Source organism: Patiria miniata, unplaced genomic scaffold (assembly GCF_015706575.1).
Source record: "Patiria miniata isolate m_02_andy unplaced genomic scaffold, ASM1570657v1 HiC_scaffold_18, whole genome shotgun sequence".
Lineage (NCBI taxonomy): Eukaryota > Metazoa > Echinodermata > Asteroidea > Valvatida > Asterinidae > Patiria > Patiria miniata.
In genome coordinates, this window is record NW_024037056.1 from 7262208 (window position 1) to 7269433 (window position 7226).

The following is a 7226-nucleotide window of genomic DNA, read 5'->3' on the forward strand; positions in this document are numbered from 1 at the left end:
CCCCCCCCCCCCCCCTTATTGATTTTTGGAGGCCTAAGTGTCCGGAGATAAAAAAAAAAAAAAAACGGTCTACATCTAAGCACAACACCCTGCATACATTTCTGGATCCTACCCTGCTTGCCCCCTCCTCCTTAAAATGTAGGCTCTAGAACCGCGACTGCCTTACAAGTATTTAGGCTTCTTCAAACAAATTCATGACGTAAGTCTATCCTACTTGTTAAATATTATTTGGTTTAATTTTCTCTGCCTTTTGTGCGTTCAGTTTAATCCATCAAGCTCATCGCTTCATTTTATTCGTTGGAAAAAAAAGGTAAGTGAAAGGCCTTTATCAAAATAGTTTACAACAATTGAACATTATCTAACTGAACATGACACCGTTCAAACTCAGTCATTACTAGCATAACATAATTTGGCGTGCCACTCAAGAATCGGCATGAGTTCAATCTAATTGTTTTGAAACAACAACATTCACGGAAGTAACGGAACACGGAAGTAACAAAGCAACTTAAGAATGGAAAGAATGTAGTATCACTCATTTGGGAGTCGTAACAGAAACATTTCCAATTTTTGACAATGTTTCTGCTAAATGCACTTAAAAATCTGTCAGATTTATAAAAATCTACCAAATTCCCAGAATTACTCGAAAAACACAATAAACACTTAAAATACATGCAGGTTTGTAGTTTTGCCTTCATTAAGGTTCAAATTACATTATAAACATGTTATGAAATTTGCGTAAATTTCACTCCAAACGCGGTTGCTTTACAACGAAGTCTGGCTCCCAGTGAACCTCAGCACCTAGACCAGCCAACCTGTCCTATTTTGCAAGGGTTTGTTAGAAAAGATTGAAGCTTTTTTTAAACAAATGTATCATCTTTTTTTTCAAATTTGCTGTGTTTTTCTGTCAAATAACCATTTTAGCAGAATTCTGCCAGAAATACATGTATGCCAAAAATTCTATTCTGTAAAATGTTCTGCCAAACTCGTTTTTTTAACCAAAACTCTGTCAAAGTTAGCGAAAAATTGGCTAAAACGGTCACTGTGACTGGCATTATGGTTATTCTAATTATAATTAAACGGCCCGTCGCTGTCGCTGCCATGGAATTGCCCGGGTATGTTATTTGTGTGTGTTTGATATATGCTATAAGTTCGTTTCCCTACCCTTATACCTTTTTGCCTTCCTTTCCTATATACAAATAATTCGTGACTTCATGAAACACAACACGCCGAGCGATTCAGCTGAGGTTAGGTGAACGTCGCCATCTGGATATCACAGGACAATTAACTAATCAAATGTTTGGAGAAAAAAAAAGATTGAAGTGAGCAAACTGCGACTTACCAAATACGCAAGCAACAAGTGATGCCAAGTCAAGACACCGCATCCTGATGAAAGACTCAGATACTACCTTCCGATTGAATTTATTCCGGTTTGGTTTCCTACTGGGTTCGAAATCCGACGCGACAAATGTTTCACGTGACAAAATGTAGATACTTTACCACCAGAACACACGTTTTGCCTGGTTACATTCACCGCACTAATTATAGGTCTATCGGGTGCGATTCAGCAAAACGCCCGGGCAAGAGCTCAGGCAGGCTCATTGATGCACGGTCATTTTCTACTACAATTAATATTAACGCTAATGCACTTTCACGTCACAAGAACCATGCGGTGAGGGAGACCAAGGGAAGACTAGGCTGGTTCCCGCTCGCATTATGTGGATCGGTGTCACGGTCTCGCTTCTCCGGCGTGCTAGCTTCTCCGAGAGGGAAATTTCGCTTCAACACGCATGCGCAAAATTGCGCAGTAGTGTAAATTTTTGTCAACTTTATCTGTGTGCTGAGTTCTTTGGGGTTGTACTGGTGCATGGAAGATCTTAGAATATTTTTTTATGTATACGTTATGGGTACCAGTCGAATCCAGAATGTTTGTGGCGCGCGCAACTCCCAATAACCACAAAAACTAGAAGGATGCACACATTAAGACAAATTGGACGTGATTGACCACGAACGAGCGAGGAACACAGACAAGGAGTTCGTTCTTGATAATTCCTTAATGAACACACACACGTGACGCTGGGAACACGAATCAGAATTAATGCTTGCAAGACCATGGAACGACTTATATTGACCCACGGGAAGTACATAACACATTCTTGGGTGTTCCTCACTGTGTTATTTATGGACTTGGTAGACTTCAGAACACAGCCCGAGGAAAAGTAAGCACAGTAGACACATGAGCATGTATCGTGCTCATGATTGTAACGTGCACTGTAAAGTGCTCAATAATCCGCCGAATCCACGCGGAGAAGCTAGCACGCGGGAGAAGTGAGACCGTGACACCGGTAGCCAGCTCCCATTTAAAGTCATGATTGGATCACCTCTGCGCGTGCGCAGCCTGATTATTATTATTTTGTTTTAACCAATGTATACATCTTTGCGCATGGACTACAGTTGAACGCATGGCTTATCAAAAAACTGACTCTTACCATAAACAGTAGGCAAATTCGCCAGTATGTTCCACGGATACAACTTCCAAGCATTTCAACTGCATAGGTTTCAAATACTAAAAATGGTGCCCCTCTCTGTATTGATAGATGCCCGAGACACTTTCGAATTCAGCGAAAATCGAAACATCTCATCTAAGAAATGGCATATTCACGGCCTATTGCCATTTAGAAATAGGCTAATTCCGCGCTGACAATATCGTTGCGATTGAGTATTCAGGTGACGTAAATCAAACCTAGGATAGTCCTTCATATTTTTTTGCATACATTAGAATTCCTAGTCCATTACCCGCTACCGGTCTCTACATTCGAAATCCGAAGGAACATTGAGGGACCGAAAACCAGTCTATGGGAAGACCGACTCCTTTTTATACCCCGAGTAGTACGCTACATTATCTGCTCTCGGGGGCGGCTCGATCCAGGAATGTGTGCACAGGGGGGGGGGGGGGGGGGGTATTCAGGAAAATAATTCTGAAATGTAGACATTTGTTTTCTCCGGACACGTGGCATCCGAAAATCAATAGGAGGGGGGAGGGGGGGGGGGGGCTCGCACCATACTTTTAATGGGACGCTGTTCAAATCGACGATTATTAACGCCATTTCATTTTTGGACAGGCCTTGGGGCCTTGGTTCCCCCCCCCCCCGCCCCGGATCCGCGCCTGGCTCTCTCTCTCTCTCATTACTATTGTCATTGGGATCTTAATTAGACCCGTGGATCGAGGTTTACTTTTTTCCCTTTTTCCACTATTAAAACATTTCTTACACTACACCAACCTCATACTTATCATCAACTTTCAACCTCAAGACAATAGTACACATTAGTAGCATCCTTTACGCTGATTCAATCCCAACGTAACAAGCAATGCACCTATTATCTTGTTTGCCTACTTGATGATTTTACTTGTTGATTGTATTTGTGAATAATGCCAAATCTACGGCAGCGTACTGCTACCAGCCAAACACAAAAAACCATTGGAGAAACGACTTAATATATCATTTAAATGATTACGTACCAGTGTCTCGTTTAAACTACGTATTGTCTTGTTTTAAACGACCTATTTATTTAATTCAAACGACCTATTCATTTTGTTTAAATGATTTATCTCTCGTTCATATCATACGAGCCTAGGCACACTATTAAAGTGCCATGGACGTAACTATGGTGCTCTTAATCTGCCATCTCACATCTGGCATCTCAGGTCAGTGGTGCACTCAGGATTTGGCTCGGGGTAGGGGTGGGGGCTCACGATTTATTTTGTTCCAATTTTTGAGAAAAAAACATTTGAAACAATTTTGCCACATTTTTTTTCGGGGGACTATTTTGACGCTGGTGGCGCCACTTACCCCCCCCCCCCCCCGCCCAAAAAAATTACATTAGCATCAGTTTTGCACGCCAGAGTTTAAAATTTTTAAGCTTTAAACTTTAAACTTTAAAAAGTTTTCCCGGCCAATTTCCGAATTTTTATAATTATTTTCATTATCAGCCTTTCAATTTGCATGTTTTTTTACAGATTTGCTCAACTTGGGGTTTCCTTTAAATTTTGGGGCATTCAATTTTATTTGTAGGCAGCTAAGATTTTATTCTGAGTGTTTGTTTTCGTTTTGGGGCATTCTTTTTCGTTTAGTGCATTCAAGACTTAATTTGTAGCATTCTTAAATTAAGTCTTTGCATTTTTTGACAGTTTATGCATTCAAATTAGCGAACGTCAGTGCGCTTAAAAACTGTTGCAATGCTTGTCGTTTGTTATTCGTTTGTGGGCAATAACTTTCATCGTTTTGTCATTCAAAATGAAGATTTCTTGACGTCGTGCAAGACATCGGGGCATTTATGTTCGGCAATTGTTGTACCATCGGGCATGCTTTTCTTTGGTAATTTCTTAAATGTTTTCTTGCGTATGTCCGACCGAACACATATTTAAAAGGGCCCATGCAAAGAAATTGTTCAATACAAACCTTAACAATACATCTTTGTCTCACATTTAACCTTCTTTTATTGTTTATTATTTTTTCCCCTTTATGAGGGGTATTTTTGATGCCTTCTCCGTTGTTATGCTCATGTAAAGTTCCATATTCATAAGCAAAACTTAGATGTCATTCCTGGCAGATACGACTTGGTTGTTTCAGAACAAAATGTTCCGACAATTTGGGACATTTTGCTATCAAACATTTCTTTCCTTGGCGGTTCCTTGCTGTGTCAGTACATGGCAGTAAGCCAATGAGCAAACCTTTCTCACAAAATAATGTTTTCAATTAGCAAATGTTGGGTACCGTACCGTGATTAATTTAAAAGAAAACCCTAAACTGAACAGTGTCTGTCTGAAATCACATCACAGCAAATGCGCGCTCAGTAATCTGGACAGGAAAATAATAAATGTGCACGTTGCAATAAGATTAACCAAAGAGGATGTCAGTTTTCTTACATTTCAGAGTAGTAGAACATTGCACTTAATGTATTCCTGAAAAAAAATTATTGCCGGACCCTTTAATGAAGAAAGAAAAGTGTGCATTTACGGATTGAAGACGGAGATGTGATTTACGCCGAGATAATTAAGAATTTTACATGCAGGAAGTCTTAAAGCATGTTTGAAAAAATGTGAAATACAGGGTGAGTCAAATAAAAACCGAAACCCAAATGCCGGGACTATTGTTTTATTGAAGTTCTGCATGTATCACTTTAAAAAGCTAAGATATAAAAGCCCACTTCACAAACTTGTTTGTAGTACAAGAATCATTTAAATCACTTACGTATTTTATTTAAGTTACATAATTTTAAACACAACCACCGTTTTAGGGTTCTGTCCACGGATCACAAAAAAGTACAGTGTTCTTTCAGCAAACCGAAAACAAATCACATAGGGATGTCCGTGAATTGTTTTCGTTTTGCTGAAAGAACGCTCACCTTTTTGTGATCCATGGACAGAACTTTAAAACGGTGGTTGTGTTTAAAATGCTGTTACTTGAAAAGTACATAAGTGATTTGATTGATGTATGTATTAGAAGAAAGCGAATGAAATGGGCTTTTATATGCCACATTTTCAAAGTGCTACACATGAACAACTTTACTAAAACAATAGTCCCGACATTTGGGTTTCGTTTTTTTTCCCTTTTTTTTTTAATGTTTGCCCATTAATGAAAAGGAATGCCCGATCAACCCATTACTACTGCTTTAGATGAAATTGAATGAATTCCACGGTATGTTTATTATGAATGCATCTTTTACAGGGATGTGTGAAGCTAAAAGACGATAAATTGCTCGGATAGTGAAACTGAATATTTCTTTTTGATTGTCGAATGACGATCTGCATGATTTTTCAATTTCAATCTAAATTGAATGAGCCAGGCGAGTGAAATTGATTGAAAACCTGGTGAAATTGGCAATTAAAACCTAGATTATTGAAAAAGAATTGCCACTCCTCCAAAGTTACCTTTAAAAGAACTAAAATAGCAGTCAAACCTTTCGATGATTTTCCATAGCCCCAAAGCTTTCCATGATTTTGAAAGTTAGGTTGGCAAGATTGTACCTGTGAAGAAGTGCTGCACTGTAGGATTTGTATTACCATATGTGTCGGAATCTGTTTGGAATCGTTAGGAAATTACATTTGGCATGATCAATTTGATATATATTTCGTTTTAGCACTGACGTATATGATTCCCCACAATAAGGGGAAAAAACTATACAAGTTAGCATTCATCGGGGTTTGCCAAATACTAAATGGTACATCGAGTGTCCTTGCGTGGCAAATTTGAGATCTATTTTCATTTGAGTAAGAGCAATTACACTGTTGCGTACTCGTTGACCAAAAAGAACGCTGCCCAAATAACTTGAACTTGTTTATGAGAATTGCAGCTTGCCTACTTGTCAACATCCTGTTATTAGAATAAACGGAGAGCCATAATATCGCAGCAATGGCCCTGCAAACCGACGTCTTTAATAACAGTGGTTCCATATTACCCGCGTGATGAATCTATAGCCTGCATATGAACAAGAAATTGGGCATTTAGCATTTTTTTTTGTGTCGGTGAAATTCCGTCGTAGATTGCAGAGCCACTTTTATTGATCAGATAACAAAAGGAATCGCGTGCCTCGTTTTAATTGTGAAAGATGCCGACCGCAGTATATCTTCCCTAAGGATGCAATTTCCTTCCAATAAGCCTTGCCTGCCGCTATTGCATTTTCTCCTCTCTCAGTGTTACAGTCGTCAGTGTGGCCGTATATAGTAAATGTACTGCTTGTGTTCGGGACTGGACTTATCAGAACTCACTCTGCCGCCATGGATGAAACACGTTCTCTTCAAAGCTTATTCTCGCTACAAGGACTTGCCTTGACTATCGACACATTACATGGAAATCATGGAGGGGTTATCTTTACTCTTTAAAAGTTTGCAGTATGAAGATTCGATTAGCACTATAATAGTACTAATAATCATAAATGCCCTGTAAATACAATGTGTGTTTTCGTAATGGTTGTTCATGCACATTATTATCTACTCTTCATGTACATGTATAGTTCATGTACATGTACATCACAAAGCCCTACGAATGCGTTACACCTGCTGGCTAATTATTATTGAGATATGAAAGAGTCTTTTATTTATTAGCGTTGCGGTTTGCACATGTTTTCTTCAGCAGACATTGTCAATGGATCATGATTATTCAGTATAGTTTCAAGGGGAAAGTTATGTTTTTTTCATGAGAAAGAACAACGTCACACCATTGTTGTTA